This window comes from Haliotis rufescens, unplaced genomic scaffold (genome assembly GCF_023055435.1).
Source record: "Haliotis rufescens isolate VD_foot unplaced genomic scaffold, xgHalRufe1.0.p SCAF_5, whole genome shotgun sequence".
NCBI lineage: Eukaryota > Metazoa > Mollusca > Gastropoda > Lepetellida > Haliotidae > Haliotis > Haliotis rufescens.
Genome location: NW_025964223.1, coordinates 8,898,646 through 8,917,653, shown reverse-complemented (window position 1 = coordinate 8,917,653; position 19,008 = coordinate 8,898,646). Strand labels below are relative to the sequence as shown.

Below are 19,008 nucleotides of genomic sequence, written 5' to 3'. Positions count from 1 at the left end.
ACTGCTTGCATGTAACAGTCAGCTATACCTAATGCTAATCTAAACTAACGAAAGCCTAATACAAAACTAAAATATTCTAACCAGAGAAACCACGCTCTGCTACCAAATGTTGCGCAGTGGAACTGAATATTTGAGCTTGGTTTAACTTAAAATGAAAACTAATCTAAACTTTGTATGACTTACCTTTTTTGAATGAATCCAGGAACTAAACGTGATAACCTATTATAAAACTATGAAGATCTATGAGGAACTAAACGTGATTACCTGTTATTATGTGAAGGAAAGATGAATCAACCTCAAATGAAAGAAACTAAATGCTAATTCTAACAGTTACTCCTAAGGGAGTCTTAACACTGTCTAACACTGTCTAACGCCATGTCTAACACCATCTATCTAACCCCATCTATCTAACCCCATCTATCTAACCAACAAACTCTCTAACGAACTCTGGCCAACTTTCTAACCATCTAACTAACCATCTAACGAATGGTCTAACGAACATTCTAACGAACTGCGAACTATGACCAAGTCTCTCTCTCTCTCGCTCTAACCATCTAACTAACGAATTCTGACCAAAGTAACTAACTGATGCGCGCTACCGCCTTATATTTGCTCACAACCCTCACATTTCACGTGCAGTCACAGCCATACGTTGGTGCGTTCAGGCGATGCGATCGTTATGCATCGGGTGCGTTTTGGAGAACAGATTCTTTATTTAACACTAACACGAGTGCACGTGAAGCGCGATCTATAGGCTCCGGGTGCGTTTTGGAGCACACTTTTAATGAACGAACATGTCTTCAGAACACCAATTACTTTCAATTACCTTGTGTACAGAAACGCATGTATTAAATGGAAAATGCAATTGTTTGAAAACAGCATGCGTAAATACCCAGTAAAGTTTTTTCAGCATGCATACAACGGAGCTAATTTCCGAAACACAATTACGAGCTTATTTACTTTCCGAGTCAAGCCTATATTTAGGACAGTTATATACATCTAAAACAATATTTCATTCTTTTTTTAAAATCTCAAAATGCTTACTCATTTTGGGAAAAACCCAATAGAGTGATGAATAGATGAATGGATGAGTGAAAATATATTAGCTACCCAATGAAAAATGTAAGAACCCAATTAAAATAGAAACCCTAGAGTAAAATCTCAATTGCTCAAATAGATATCTGCATGGAGCTCTGTGTGTAGTAACTATAGAATACAAGGTATGTGATTGCTGTGGGCATTATACATATTCATTGTAATCACCATTGAATTATCAGCCAACTGATCAGTGACGACTAACATCAACAGTCATACAGTTTGGCCCTAACTCTGTGAAGATTCACACAAAGTTCCTAACGACTGCATGGAGGTGAGAACCAGTGTATAAACTTAGACTGTGCGGTATTATCTGTATATCGGTAAATTCATATCGGTAGGGTCATTTTTTCCATGATATGTAGCACAATACCTTTCATTCATGCTCCGTATATCGGGTGATATAAAATTGTGATTTTTATTATGTGTTTATTGTTGTATGCTTGCCACAAATGCCTTCGCTGTGCCAGAACATGCATCCAGGGCCCCAAGATGGCTGCGTATTTATTGACTGAGTAAACATTATGTTGTACCAGCATCTTGTTTTGTTCCATTAATGAACTTACAGTTCATACCTTGATGTATCAGATAGCTTCTGAATTCAAAATTTAGAATCATGCAATATATTGTGATACGTATCGCAATACGGCCTTGTGCATCGCAAAATATTGTGATACAATACCCATCCCTAGTATAAACATTTTAAGGCCTTGCATATTCTAAATCTTCAAAGCTGCTTAGTCGTGTGAGCGTGAATATAGGCTTGTGATTTAATTTTTATAGAAAGACTTTCGATAATAAACAATAAATGTCAGCACAACTGAGAAAGATTTCTAAAGCAATTAGAACAATGTGGGTGGTGGGATGTCTACACAAGACATGCAAGGATCCTAGATTCCAGTGCATTTTTCATATCAGTTGCAACATTAGTTTCAGTATTTCGCTTTATACCCACAAAATTGCCACACAATACTTAAATGTGTAATGCAAATGAGAATGGCAATTTACTTACTGACTACAACTTTACTCTTAAAAGCCATCAACCAGTGTGTCAAATCTAACCTAACTTACCTATTAAATACCAGTAAAAACAATAATTTCAACCCAATTTGGTGGGCAAACAGTTGATCTCAAGGATGTACCAAACCCTTTAAACATAACAGTGTTTGTGCAATACTGATGTTTGAGTTATAACAAGGGAACCTTAGTCATAGAAACATGGATTCTTTCTGGTTTACAGGAACTATGTATACTGATAGAACTGAATAAGGGGACAGTGACAAAAAAAGTCAAAACGTGTCAGAATCAAATGTTGAGGTGTGTTTGTGTACATTGCTTCCAGCCCGTGTTTGGTAGACAAGGCTGTGAACCTATGATAGTATCGTATTCGACGTAATAAGCGCCCAGGGCGCTCTCAAAATTAGAAATAGGGGGCTCTTATAAGAATATTATTTTGGTGAAAAAAATATGAAAGATAAATTTTGTGGTTTATCCTGACAGCCTGAAGTGTTTATATATGACAGATATATTTTTTCCAGAATTTAATTGCCCATAATTGAGGGTGCATATTACACACGAGTGCGTATTATACACGAATAAATAGGTCTTGTGTCCATTGATCAATCAGAAGGGGTGCTAATTGGGATTGTTCACTAGCCAATATTTTAGCAAATATCGCCGTGGGCGCTTATTAGAGTGGGGCGCTTATTACGTCGAATACGGTATATCATTTTTCTGTGTCTGAAACTAAGTGTTTTCTTATTCATTTCAATCAGTATGTAATTACATCTTACTGAACTTGCTGTGTCCTCAATACTGTAAATCTTGAAATTAATGCGAGCGTAAATTAAATGCGAAAAATGTGAGTGGTCTTTGCTCGCATGAATTAACTTTGCATTTATGTCTCCAAAATGACTATCAACAACAGACAGCCTCGCCGCACACTTTGGCTAGCGGAAATACCAGCTTGAATATAAACACAAACACGGTTTATTGAGCAGCAGTTGCAACAAGTACATAACAATGCCATTCAAAGAACAGGATTGATTGGATTACAGTAAGGTTGGATTAAAGTAAGGATATGTATCATTCCACTGAGGATGAGCCGGGGGGAGCCTCATTGATTTTGAGTCGCATTTTTGGCTAGGGGTCAGCAGTCGTATTAATTTAGAGATGCATTAATTTCAAGATTTTCAGTATATTTTGGTGAAGGTTGTATTCCCCACTTGTAGATATGAAACAAGTTTTACACGGGGTGGGAAGTATTTGAATGCCATCATTCTGGTATTCATGGCTTGATTTAGAATTTGATTTAACTTGCACCAGATGCATGATGAAGTGAAAAGCTAGTTGCACCAGACAGTATCAGGTTGCACCCTGGTCCCATAAAGTGGAAACACAAACATAAACTAGTCTAAAAAAGTATAATATCAGTTTCTCTGATAGGCATTTAGAAGTTGGAGTACTAAGTAAGGATAAGATTTATGGATGAGCAACTTTTTTATTACAATTAAGAGCAACGTTTGAGTGTAGGTTCTAACACCGTTAGCAAGCAAGTGATCACTTACTTGATAACAGTGTTAGAACCTACACCAAAATGTCGCTCTTGTAATAAAGAAGTTGTTCATCCATTAATGTTATCCTTACATATAATATCAGTTGTCTGATGACTCAATTGTCATGAATTACACATAACACAGGAATTAGTTATGTAGTATGGAGTGGACATGTTGGGGTTAATTACTGTCAGACATACATGGACGTGTAGCATGCACACATTACTATTAGGTTGCATTTTTCACTAATAGGTTGCACTGGTGCATGTTTTATACAGTTAATTCGAGTCCTGGTACTGGGAATTATAAAACTAGAGGAAGGCGAAGTGGTATCTGTTAACAAAGAATCTCAGTGCTGCAATCGTTAAAGGATCTTCTTGAAAAAAGCCTCTTCTTCTCGTATAATTCGTTTTAAACATGTTGATGTTTGAAAATGATCTGATTTTCTGTCTCGTAATTTCACATGCATAATTATTCTTTTACAGTATGTCATAGTTTTCTTTTAGTGTTATTTAATCAGTTGTGATATAATATTGTTTCCTTTGTTCTGTTGAGTATGTCTGTGTGGTGTGGAGATGAAGGTTGACAAAGTATGCTGGAGATCACACCTTGGAGCAGATCCTCGAAAATGTTGAAACTGAGGTTGTCCTTTGTCAAAATGTATAGTTAACCAGATTTAGTAAATTCAGTTGCTTTTTACATATAAAATGGTTACACCGATAGGATGTCATTTTGAAGTATTTATCCAAGAAAACATCAGATTTTTACTTTTGATGATGGAGGGACTGGATTTAGTTGTTTTCATAGGATGGTAACTTAATTTGGGTCCATGTTTTGGTTGTCTTGACTTTACGGGGAGATGACTTCAAGTGCAGATATAGGTTGTCTTCACGTGGTTGGGATTAAGGGTCTAGATTTGGGTTGTCTTCACGTGGTTGGGATTCAGGGTCTAGATTTGGGTTGTCTTCACGTGGTTGGGATTTAGGGTCTAGATTTAGGTTGTCTTCACGTGGTTGGGATTTAGGGTCTAGATTTGGGTTGTCTTCACAGGGTTGGGATTTAGGGTCTAGATTTAGGTTGTCTTCACAGGGTTGGGGTTTAGGGTCTAGATTTAGGTTGTCTTCACGTGGTTGGGATTTAGGGTCTAGATTTAGGTTGTCTTCACAGGGTTGGGATTTAGGGTCTAGATTTAGGTTGTCTTCACAGGGTTGGGATTTAGGGTCTAGATTTAGGTTGTCTTCACAGGGTTGGGATTTAGGGTCTAGATTTAGGTTGTCTTCACAGAGTTGGGATTTAGGGTCTAGATTTAGGTTTTCCTGTACAGGGTTGGGATTTAGGGTCTAGATTTAGGTTGTCTTCACAGGGTTGGGATTTAGGGTCTAGATTTAGGTTTTCCTGTACAGGGTTGGGATTTAGGGTCTAGATTTAGGTTGTCTTCAAAGGATGGGGATTTAGGGTCTAGATTTAGGTTGTCTTCAAAGGATGGGATTGAGGGTCTAGATTTAGGTTGTCTTCAAAGGATGGGGATTTAGGGTCTAGATTTAGGTTGTCTTCACAGGGTTGGGATTTAGGATCTAGATTTAAGTTGTCTTCACAGGATGGTGAACAAGGGCCCAGATAGAGGTTGTCCTCACCATCAAATTCCTGTGTGTTGACGATGTCATGGGATGGTATTCAGTTATGCAAGATAAATCTACACTTTGATACTTGAGATTGCTAACATGGAGGGTGTGTGTGCATGATGGTTACTTAGCACGTCCATTGGTTTATTGTTACATGTAAATAGAGGCATTTCGTATTTAGATATATACCCCAAGAATGTTTTTTATTCTGTATTTGATCATGCGCAACAGATTTTATGGCAGTGTTCTTCTTGTCATAGATGAATTGTTTGTATATTTTTTTATACTATTGAGTACTGATTTTTGGCAAATAAATTGTTATGCTGTTACTCAAATGTGTGTTTGTCTTGAAATATGAACATGGTTTAGCTCATGTTGATGGAAAACCATGTTAATGTCTTCTCTGAAACCCCTGGATCAATGAAACTGAAGCTTTGCACATTTGTCCTCTCCAATGATGACGCCTGAATTTGTTGAAGAGATTTGAACCTGACTTTCAATATGGCAACCATTAATCGCCATAACTTGGCCATTTTTCTTTTTTAAATTGAATAAAATTTTGCATGCACGTTGTAGAACCAATCGGGCAAAGCATTCACAACAGCAGTACTGATTTCTGTATCTCGAATAGGAACATAAACAGGTAGTCCCAAATGCAAATTATATAAGTGCTATTTTAGTTATTGGATATTTTCTGAGTGCAATGGCATCTACACGCAAAAAGGTGCATTGTCGAGAAAACATCTATGTTCTGTGTGGCCCTTATTCATTTCACCCTCATCCTCTGCCTCTTGTAGTGGGCTAACATTTAGTCCCAGAAATATAGTTATCTAATTTCAAAATATATACCCGGTATCCACAAAATAAAAAGTAAAATTCAAATCAATCTAATGAAAATCAGATCTTGGTTCTTGCTGCAGCTAAACAAAGATCTGGCGACATCTCATTATGGGCCATGTAAGAATGACCTTTTGCGAACTTTGACTGACCAAATGAATGACTAATAAGAAGTCAACATTAGCCAGAAACAGCTTTCTTGAGCTATACAGCACTAGTTACAAACTGATGACATCCATTCCAGACTACGCTTGAAAAAAATGTTGACGTCGATCTCGATTAAATTTTTTAGAGCTGAACAAATGAACATTCTGGAATGTCTAATATATGGTTGAGATTGTATGGCAGTCCTTTCCACAGGCTATGCATGTCTCTTCCGTTCAAATGTTTATATCCCTTTGAAGTGAGAGATAAATGATGATGTTGACAGAATCAGACGTACAGCCGTTACTGTTTGTCAGAATACCCTGTGTTAAACATTTTGAGCTTACATGATTAGAAAACAGATTCCGACAGTCACTTTCCTGATCTGGTAAGCGACACTCTGATTGGTTGGATGAAAGATTGTTCTGACTTGACCCATAATAGGATGTTCCCAGATCTTTGTTTCGCGTAGCGAGAATTAAGATCTTAATTTAATTAGATTGAATTCAAATGGAGCCCAGGACAATTCATGATATCAGAGACTAACCAGATCTGCAGTCCCCGTCAGACCTTCTCCAACAAAGCTGACGACAACAACAACCAGGACAGCTTTGTATTTGGGATTTCTACCCATCTAGATGGCAGCCACAATGTCAGTACCACAAGTCCTTATCATTCACAGCCCTAATGTCAGTACGACAAGTCCTTATCATTGACAGCCACAATGTCAGTACCAAAAGTCCTTATCATTCACAGCCTCAATGTTTTAACTACAAGTCCTTATCATTCACAGCCTTAATGTCAGTACCACAAGTCCTTATGATTCAGAGCCTTAATGTCAGTACTACAAGTCCTTATCATTCACAGCCTTAATGTCAGTACGACAAGTCCTTATCATTCACAGCCTTAATGTCAGTACCACAAGTCCTTATCATTCACAGCCTCAATGTCAGTACTACAAGTCCTTATCATTCACAGCCTTAATGTCAGTACGACAAGTCCTTATCATTCACAGCCTCAGTGTCAGTACGACAAGTCCTTATCATTCACAGCCTCAATGTTAGTACTACGAGTCCTTATCATTCACAGCCTCAATGTTTTAACTACAAGTCCTTATCATTCACAGCCTTAATGTCAGTACCACAAGTCCTTATCATTCACAGCCTCAATGTCAGTACGACAAGTCCTTATCATTCACAGCCTCAATGTCAGTACTACGAGTCCTTATCATTCACAGCCTCAATGTTTTAACTACAAGTCCTTATCATTCACAGCCTTAATGTCAGTACTACGAGTCCTTATCATTCACAGCCTCAATGTTTTAACTACAAGTCCTTATCATTCACAGCCTTAATGTCAGTACCACAAGTCCTTATCATTCACAGCCTTAATGTCAGTACCACAAGTCATTATGATTGACAGCCTTAATGTCAGTACGACAAGTCCTTATCATTCACAGCCTCAATGTCAGTACTACGAGTCCTTATCATTCACAGCCTCAATGTTTTAACTACAAGTCCTTATCATTCACAGCCTTAATGTCAGTACCACAAGTCCTTATCATTCACAGCCTTAATGTCAGTACCACAAGTCATTATGATTGACAGCCTTAATGTCAGTACCACAAGTCCTTATCATTCACAGCCTTAATGTCAGTACCACAAGTCCTTATCATTCACAGCCTTAATGTCAGTACCACAAGTCCTTATCATTCACAGCCTTAATGTCAGTACGACAAGTCCTTATCATTAACAGCCTCAATGTTTGAACTACAAGTCCTTATCTTTCACAGCCTTAATGTCAGTACTACAAGTCCTTATCATTCACAGCTTCAATGTCAGTACTACAAGTCCTTATCATTCACAGCCTCAATGTCAGTACTACAAGTCCTTATGATTCACAGCCTCAATGTTTTAACTACAAGTCCTTATCATTCACAGCCTTAATGTCAGTACCACAAGGCCTTATCATTGACAGCCTTAATGTCAGTACTACAAGTCCTTATCTTTCACAGCCTTAATGTCACTTCTACAAGTCCTTTTCATTGACAGCCGCAATTTCAGTATTACAAGTCCTTATGATTCACAACGGCAATGTCAGTACTGCAAATCCCTATCATTGACAGCCGCAATGTCAGTACTACAAGTCCTAATCATTGACAGCCGCAATGTCAGTACCACAAGTCCTTATGATTCACAGCCTCATTGTCAGTACTATAAGTCCTTATCATCGACAGCCTCTATGTCAATACAAGTCCTTATCATTGACAGCCTCAGTGTCAGTACTACAAGTCCTTATCATTGACAGCCTCAGTGTCAGTACGACAAGTCCTTATCATTGACAGCCGCAATGTCAGTACGACAAGTCCTTATCATTGACAGCCGCAATGTCAGTACTACAAGTCCTTATCATTGACAGCCTCAGTGTCAGTACTACAAGTCCTTATCCTTGACAGCCTCAATGTTTGAACTACAAGTCCTTATCTTTCACAGCCTTAATGTCAGTACTACAAGTCCTTATCATTGACAGCCTTAATATCAGTACAACAAGTCTTTTTGATTCACAGCCTCAATGTTTGAACTACAAGTCCTTATCTTTCACAGCCTTAATGTCAGTACTACAAGTCCTTATCATTGACAGCCGCAATATCAGTATTACAAGTCCTTATCATTCACAACCGCATTGTCAGTACTGCAAATCCTTATCCTTGACAGCCTTAATGTCAGTACTACAAGTCCTTATCATTGACAGCCTCAGTGTCAGTACGACAAGTCCTTATCTTTGACAGCCTTAATGTCAGTACTGGCAAGACCTTATCATTGACAGCCTCAGTGTCAGTACGACAAGTCCTTATCATTGACAGACGCAATGTCAGTACTACAAGTCCTTATCATTGACAGACGCAATGTCAGTACTACAAGTCCTTATCATTGACAGCCGCAATGTCAGTACTGGTAAGTCCTTATCATTCACAGCCTCAGTGTCAGTACTACAAGTCCTTATCATTCACAGCCTCAGTGTCAGTACTACAAGTCCTTATCATTGACAGCCTCAGTGTCAGTACTACAAGTCCTTATCATTGACAGCCTCAGTGTCAGTACGACAAGTCCTTATCATTGACAGCCTCAGTGTCAGTACGACAAGTCCTTATCATTGACAGCCGCAATGTCAGTACGACAAGTCCTTATCATTGACAGCCGCAATGTCAGTACTACAAGTCCTTATCATTGACAGCCTCAGTGTCAGTACTACAAGTCCTTATCCTTGACAACCTCAATGTTTGAACTACAAGTCCTTATCTTTCACAGCCTTAATGTCACTTCTAAAAGGCCTTTTCATTGACAGCCGCAATTTCAGTATTACAAGTCCTTATGATTCACAACGGCAATGTCAGTACTGCAAATCCCTATCATTGACAGCCGCAATGTCAGTACTACAAGTCCTAATCATTGACAGCCGCAATGTCAGTACCACAAGTCCTTATGATTCACAGCCTCATTGTCAGTACTATAAGTCCTTATCATCGACAGCCTCTATGTCAATACAAGTCCTTATCATTGACAGCCTCAGTGTCAGTACTACAAGTCCTTATCATTGACAGCCTCAGTGTCAGTACGACAAGTCCTTATCATTGACAGCCGCAATGTCAGTACGACAAGTCCTTATCATTGACAGCCGCAATGTCAGTACTACAAGTCCTTATCATTGACAGCCTCAGTGTCAGTACTACAAGTCCTTATCCTTGACAGCCTCAATGTTTGAACTACAAGTCCTTATCTTTCACAGCCTTAATGTCAGTACTACAAGTCCTTATCATTGACAGCCTTAATATCAGTACAACAAGTCCTTATGATTCACAGCCTCAATGTTTTAACTACAAGTCCTTATCTTTCACAGCCTTAATGTCAGTACTACAAGTCCTTATCATTGACAGCCGCAATATCAGTATTACAAGTCCTTATCATTCACAACCGCAATGTCAGTACTGCAAATCCTTATCCTTGACAGCCTTAATGTCAGTACTACAAGTCCTTATCATTGACAGCCTCAGTGTCCGTACGACAAGTCCTTATCTTTGACAGCCTTAATGTCAGTACTGGCAAGACCTTATCATTGACAGCCTCAGTGTCAGTACGACAAGTCCTTATCATTGACAGACGCAATGTCAGTACTACAAGTCCTTATCATTGACAGACGCAATGTCAGTACTACAAGTCCTTATCATTGACAGCCGCAATGTCAGTACTGGTAAGTCCTTATCATTCACAGCCTCAGTGTCAGTACTACAAGTCCTTATCATTCACAGCCTCAGTGTCAGTACTACAAGTCCTTATCATTGACAGCCTCAGTGTCAGTACTACAAGTCCTTATCATTGACAGCCTCAGTGTCAGTACGACAAGTCCTTATCATTGACAGCCTCAGTGTCAGTACGACAAGTCCTTATCATTGACAGCCGCAATGTCAGTACGACAAGTCCTTATCATTGACAGCCGCAATGTCAGTACTACAAGTCCTTATCATTGACAGCCTCAGTGTCAGTACTACAAGTCCTTATCCTTGACAACCTCAATGTTTGAACTACAAGTCCTTATCTTTCACAGCCTTAATGTCACTTCTAAAAGGCCTTTTCATTGACAGCCGCAATTTCAGTATTACAAGTCCTTATGATTCACAACGGCAATGTCAGTACTGCAAATCCCTATCATTGACAGCCGCAATGTCAGTACTACAAGTCCTAATCATTGACAGCCGCAATGTCAGTACCACAAGTCCTTATGATTCACAGCCTCATTGTCAGTACTATAAGTCCTTATCATCGACAGCCTCTATGTCAATACAAGTCCTTATCATTGACAGCCTCAGTGTCAGTACGACAAGTCCTTATCATTGACAGCCTCAGTGTCAGTACGACAAGTCCTTATCATTGACAGCCGCAATGTCAGTACGACAAGTCCTTATCATTGACAGCCGCAATGTCAGTACTACAAGTCCTTATCATTGACAGCCTCAGTGTCAGTACTACAAGTCCTTATCCTTGACAGCCTCAATGTTTGAACTACAAGTCCTTATCTTTCACAGCCTTAATGTCAGTACTACAAGTCCTTATCATTGACAGCCTTAATATCAGTACAACAAGTCCTTATGATTCACAGCCTCAATGTTTTAACTACAAGTCCTTATCTTTCACAGCCTTAATGTCAGTACTACAAGTCCTTATCATTGACAGCCGCAATATCAGTATTACAAGTCCTTATCATTCACAACCGCAATGTCAGTACTGCAAATCCTTATCATTGACAGACGCAATGTCAGTACTACAAGTCCTTATCATTGACAGACGCAATGTCAGTACTACAAGTCCTTATCATTGACAGCCGCAATGTCAGTACTGGTAAGTCCTTATCATTCACAGCCTCAGTGTCAGTACTACAAGTCCTTATCATTCACAGCCTCAGTGTCAGTACTACAAGTCCTTATCATTGACAGCCTCAGTGTCAGTACTACAAGTCCTTATCATTGACAGCCTCAGTGTCAGTACGACAAGTCCTTATCATTGACAGCCTCAGTGTCAGTACGACAAGTCCTTATCATTGACAGCCGCAATGTCAGTACGACAAGTCCTTATCATTGACAGCCGCAATGTCAGTACTACAAGTCCTTATCATTGACAGCCTCAGTGTCAGTACTACAAGTCCTTATCCTTGACAACCTCAATGTTTGAACTACAAGTCCTTATCTTTCACAGCCTTAATGTCACTTCTAAAAGGCCTTTTCATTGACAGCCGCAATTTCAGTATTACAAGTCCTTATGATTCACAACGGCAATGTCAGTACTGCAAATCCCTATCATTGACAGCCGCAATGTCAGTACTACAAGTCCTAATCATTGACAGCCGCAATGTCAGTACCACAAGTCCTTATGATTCACAGCCTCATTGTCAGTACTATAAGTCCTTATCATCGACAGCCTCTATGTCAATACAAGTCCTTATCATTGACAGCCTCAGTGTCAGTACGACAAGTCCTTATCATTGACAGCCTCAGTGTCAGTACGACAAGTCCTTATCATTGACAGCCGCAATGTCAGTACGACAAGTCCTTATCATTGACAGCCGCAATGTCAGTACTACAAGTCCTTATCATTGACAGCCTCAGTGTCAGTACTACAAGTCCTTATCCTTGACAGCCTCAATGTTTGAACTACAAGTCCTTATCTTTCACAGCCTTAATGTCAGTACTACAAGTCCTTATCATTGACAGCCTTAATATCAGTACAACAAGTCCTTATGATTCACAGCCTCAATGTTTTAACTACAAGTCCTTATCTTTCACAGCCTTAATGTCAGTACTACAAGTCCTTATCATTGACAGCCGCAATATCAGTATTACAAGTCCTTATCATTCACAACCGCAATGTCAGTACTGCAAATCCTTATCCTTGACAGCCTTAATGTCAGTACTACAAGTCCTTATCATTGACAGCCTCAGTGTCAGTACGACAAGTCCTTATCTTTGACAGCCTTAATGTCAGTACTGGCAAGACCTTATCATTGACAGCCTCAGTGTCAGTACGACAAGTCCTTATCATTGACAGACGCAATGTCAGTACTACAAGTCCTTATCATTGACAGACGCAATGTCAGTACTACAAGTCCTTATCATTGACAGCCGCAATGTCAGTACTGGTAAGTCCTTATCATTCACAGCCTCAGTGTCAGTACTACAAGTCCTTATCATTCACAGCCTCAGTGTCAGTACTACAAGTCCTTATCATTGACAGCCGCAATGTCAGTACTACAAGTCCTTATCATTCACAGCCTCAGTGTCAGTACTACAAGTCCTTATCATTCACAGCCTCAGTGTCAGTACGACAAGTCCTTATCATTGACAGCCGCAATGTCAGTACGACAAGTCCTTATCATTGACAGCCGCAATGTCAGTACTACAAGTCCTTATCATTGACAGCCTCAGTGTCAGTACTACAAGTCCTTATCCTTGACAGCCTCAATGTTTGAACTACAAGTCCTTATCTTTAACCGCCTTAATGTCAGTACTACAAGTCCTTATCATTCACAGCCTCAGTGTCAGTACGACAAGTCCTTATCATTCACAGCCTCAATGTCAGTACTACGAGTCCTTATCATCCACAGCCTCAATGTTTTAACTACAAGTCCTTATCATTCACAGCCTTAATGTCAGTACGACAAGTCCTTATCATTCACAGCCTCAATGTCAGTACGACAAGTCCTTATCATTCACAGCCTCAGTGTCAGTACTACAAGTCCTTATCCTTGACAGCCTCAATGTTTGAACTTCAAGTCCTTATCTTTCACAGCCTTAATGTCACTTCTAAAAGGCCTTTTCATTGACAGCCGCAATTTCAGTATTACAAGTCCTTATGATTCACAAGGGCAATGTCAGTACTGCAAATCCCTATCATTGACAGCCGCAATGTCAGTACTACAAGTCCTAATCATTGACAGCCGCAATGTCAGTACCACAAGTCCTTATGATTCACAGCCTCATTGTCAGTACTATAAGTCCTTATCATCGACAGCCTCTATGTCAATACAAGTCCTTATCATTGACAGCCTCAGTGTCAGTACTACAAGTCCTTATCATTGACAGCCTCAGTGTCAGTACGACAAGTCCTTATCATTGACAGCCGCAATGTCAGTACGACAAGTCCTTATCATTGACAGCCGCAATGTCAGTACTACAAGTCCTTATCATTGACAGCCTCAGTGTCAGTACTACAAGTCCTTATCCTTGACAGCCTCAATGTTTAAACTACAAGTCCTTATCTTTCACAGCCTTAATGTCAGTACTACAAGTCCTTATCATTGACAGCCTTAATATCAGTACAACAAGTCCTTATGATTCACAGCCTCAATGTTTTAACTACAAGTCCTTATCTTTCACAGCCTTAATGTCAGTACTACAAGTCCTTATCATTGACAGCCGCAATATCAGTATTACAAGTCCTTATCATTCACAACCGCAATGTCAGTACTGCAAATCCTTATCCTTGACAGCCTTAATGTCAGTACTACAAGTCCTTATCATTGACAGCCTCAGTGTCAGTACGACAAGTCCTTATCTTTGACAGCCTTAATGTCAGTACTGGCAAGACCTTATCATTGACAGCCTCAGTGTCAGTACGACAAGTCCTTATCATTGACAGACGCAATGTCAGTACTACAAGTCCTTATCATTGACAGCCGCAATGTCAGTACTACAAGTCCTTATCATTGACAGCCGCAATGTCAGTACTGGTAAGTCCTTATCATTCACAGCCTCAGTGTCAGTACTACAAGTCCTTATCATTCACAGCCTCAGTGTCAGTACTACAAGTCCTTATCATTGACAGCCGCAATGTCAGTACTACAAGTCCTTATCATTCACAGCCTCAGTGTCAGTACTACAAGTCCTTATCATTGACAGCCTCAGTGTCAGTACGACAAGTCCTTATCATTGACAGCCGCAATGTCAGTACTACAAGTCCTTATCATTGACAGCCGCAATGTCAGTACTACAAGTCCTTATCATTGACAGCCTCAGTGTCAGTACTACAAGTCCTTATCCTTGACAGCCTCAATGTTTGAACTACAAGTCCTTATCTTTAACCGCCTTAATGTCAGTACTACAAGTCCTTATCATTCACAGCCTCAGTGTCAGTACGACAAGTCCTTATCATTCACAGCCTCAATGTCAGTACTACGAGTCCTTATCATCCACAGCCTCAATGTTTTAACTACAAGTCCTTATCATTCACAGCCTTAATGTCAGTACCACAAGTCCTTATCATTCACAGCCTCAATGTCAGTACGACAAGTCCTTATCATTCACAGCCTCAATGTCAGTACTACGAGTCCTTATCATTCACAGCCTCAATGTTTTAACTACAAGTCCTTATCATTCACAGCCTTAATGTCAGTACCACAAGTCCTTATCATTCACAGCCTTAATGTCAGTACCACAAGTCATTATGATTGACAGCCTTAATGTCAGTACCACAAGTCCTTATCATTCACAGCCTTAATGTCAGTACCACAAGTCCTTATCATTCACAGCCTTAATGTCAGTACCACAAGTCCTTATCATTCACAGCCTTAATGTCAGTACCACAAGTCCTTATCATTAACAGCCTCAATGTTTGAACTACAAGTCCTTATCTTTCACAGCCTTAATGTCAGTACTACAAGTCCTTATCATTCACAGCCTCAATGTCAGTACTACAAGTCCTTATCATTCACAGCCTTAATGTCAGTACCACAAGTCCTTATCATTCACAGCCTCAATGTCAGTACGACAAGTCCTTATCATTCACAGCCTCAATGTCAGTACTACGAGTCCTTATCATTCACAGCCTCAATGTTTTAACTACAAGTCCTTATCATTCACAGCCTCAATGTCAGTACGACAAGTCCTTATCATTCACAGCCTCAATGTCAGTACTACGAGTCCTTATCATTCACAGCCTCAATGTTTTAACTACAAGTCCTTATCATTCACAGCCTTAATGTCAGTACCACAAGTCCTTATCATTCACAGCCTTAATGTCAGTACCACAAGTCATTATGATTGACAGCCTTAATGTCAGTACGACAAGTCCTTATCATTCACAGCCTTAATGTCAGTACCACAAGTCCTTATCATTCACAGCCTTAATGTCAGTACCACAAGTCCTTATCATTCACAGCCTTAATGTCAGTACCACAAGTCCTTATCATTAACAGCCTCAATGTTTGAACTACAAGTCCTTATCTTTCACAGCCTTAATGTCAGTACTACAAGTCCTTATCATTCACAGCCTCAATGTCAGTACTACAAGTCCTTATCATTCACAGCCTCAATGTCAGTACTACAAGTCCTTATGATTCACAGCCTCAATGTTTTAACTACAAGTCCTTATCATTCACAGCCTTAATGTCAGTACCACAAGTCCTTATCATTGACAGTCTTAATGTCAGTACTACAAGTCCTTATCATTAACAGCCTCAATGTTTGAACTACAAGTCCTTATCTTTCACAGCCTTAATGTCACTTCTACAAGTCCTTTTCATTGACAGCCGCAATTTCAGTATTACAAGTCCTTATGATTCACAACGGCAATGTCAGTACTGCAAATCCCTATCATTGACAGCCGCAATGTCAGTACTACAAGTCCTAATCATTGACAGCCGCAATGTCAGTACCACAAGTCCTTATGATTCACAGCCTCATTGTCAGTACTATAAGTCCTTATCATCGACAGCCTCTATGTCAATACAAGTCCTTATCATTGACAGCCTCAGTGTCAGTACGACAAGTCCTTATCATTGACAGCCTCAGTGTCAGGACGACAAGTCCTTATCATTGACAGCCGCAATGTCAGTACGACAAGTCCTTATCATTGACAGCCGCAAAGTCAGTACCACAAGTCCTTATCATTGACAGCCTCAGTGTCAGTACTACAAGTCCTTATCCTTGACAGCCTCAATGTTTGAACTACAAGTCCTTATCTTTCACAGCCTTAATGTCAGTACTACAAGTCCTTATCATTGACAGCCTTAATGTCAGTACTGGCAAGACCTTATCATTGACAGCCTCAGTGTCAGTACGACAAGTCCTTATCATTGACAGACGCAATGTCAGTACTACAAGTCCTTATCATTGACAGACGCAATGTCAGTACTACAAGTCCTTATCATTGACAGCCGCAATGTCAGTACTGGTAAGTCCTTATCATTCACAGCCTCAGTGTCAGTACTACAAGTCCTTATCATTCACAGCCTCAGTGTCAGTACTACAAGTCCTTATCATTGACAGCCGCAATGTCAGTACTACAAGTCCTTATCATTCACAGCCTCAGTGTCAGTACTACAAGTCCTTATCATTGACAGCCTCAGTGTCAGTACGACAAGTCCTTATCATTGACAGCCGCAATGTCAGTACTACAAGTCCTTATCATTGACAGCCGCAATGTCAGTACTACAAGTCCTTATCATTGACAGCCTCAGTGTCAGTACTACAAGTCCTTATCCTTGACAGCCTCAATGTTTGAACTACAAGTCCTTATCTTTAACCGCCTTAATGTCAGTACTACAAGTCCTTATCATTCACAGCCTCAGTGTCAGTACGACAAGTCCTTATCATTCACAGCCTCAATGTCAGTACTACGAGTCCTTATCATCCACAGCCTCAATGTTTTAACTACAAGTCCTTATCATTCACAGCCTTAATGTCAGTACCACAAGTCCTTATCATTCACAGCCTCAATGTCAGTACGACAAGTCCTTATCATTCACAGCCTCAATGTCAGTACTACGAGTCCTTATCATTCACAGCCTCAATGTTTTAACTACAAGTCCTTATCATTCACAGCCTTAATGTCAGTACCACAAGTCCTTATCATTCACAGCCTTAATGTCAGTACCACAAGTCATTATGATTGACAGCCTTAATGTCAGTACCACAAGTCCTTATCATTCACAGCCTTAATGTCAGTACCACAAGTCCTTATCATTCACAGCCTTAATGTCAGTACCACAAGTCCTTATCATTCACAGCCTTAATGTCAGTACCACAAGTCCTTATCATTAACAGCCTCAATGTTTGAACTACAAGTCCTTATCTTTCACAGCCTTAATGTCAGTACTACAAGTCCTTATCATTCACAGCCTCAATGTCAGTACTACAAGTCCTTATCATTCACAGCCTTAATGTCAGTACCACAAGTCCTTATCATTCACAGCCTCAATGTCAGTACGACAAGTCCTTATCATTCACAGCCTCAATGTCAGTACTACGAGTCCTTATCATTCACAGCCTCAATGTTTTAACTACAAGTCCTTATCATTCACAGCCTTAATGTCAGTACCACAAGTCATTATGATTGACAGCCTTAATGTCAGTACGACAAGTCCTTATCATTCACAGCCTTAATGTCAGTACCACAAGTCCTTATCATTCACAGCCTTAATGTCAGTACCACAAGTCCTTATCATTCACAGCCTTAATGTCAGTACCACAAGTCCTTATCATTAACAGCCTCAATGTTTGAACTACAAGTCCTTATCTTTCACAGCCTTAATGTCAGTACTACAAGTCCTTATCATTCACAGCCTCAATGTCAGTACTACAAGTCCTTATCATTCACAGCCTCAATGTCAGTACTACAAGTCCTTATGATTCACAGCCTCAATGTTTTAACTACAAGTCCTTATCATTCACAGCCTTAATGTCAGTACCACAAGTCCTTATCATTGACAGTCTTAATGTCAGTACTACAAGTCCTTATCATTAACAGCCTCAATGTTTGAACTACAAGTCCTTATCTTTCACAGCCTTAATGTCACTTCTACAAGTCCTTTTCATTGACAGCCGCAATTTCAGTATTACAAGTCCTTATGATTCACAACGGCAATGTCAGTACTGCAAATCCCTATCATTGACAGCCGCAATGTCAGTACTACAAGTCCTAATCATTGTTAGCCGCAATGTCAGTACCACAAGTCCTTATGATTCACAGCCTCATTGTCAGTACTATAAGTCCTTATCATCGACAGCCTCTATGTCAATACAAGTCCTTATCATTCACAGCCTCAGTGTCAGTACTACAAGTCCTTATCATTGACAGCCTCAGTGTCAGGACGACAAGTCCTTATCATTGACAGCCGCAATGTCAGTACGACAAGTCCTTATCATTGACAGCCGCAATGTCAGTACTACAAGTCCTTATCATTCACAGCCTTAATGTCAGTACCACAAG

The 19,008-nt window shown here is 39.8% G+C and overlaps 1 long non-coding RNA gene across 1 annotated transcript; it reads left to right on the top strand.

Annotated features, from left to right (window-relative positions):
• The first annotated feature begins 2,706 nt into the window (after window positions 1-2,706).
• On the top strand, window positions 2,707-5,601 carry LOC124110356. Its single transcript, XR_006857255.2, has 2 exons — window positions 2,707-5,039; window positions 5,080-5,601. It is a non-coding gene; the product is annotated as an uncharacterized LOC124110356 (long non-coding RNA).
• Window positions 5,602-19,008: the final 13,407 nt, after the last annotated feature.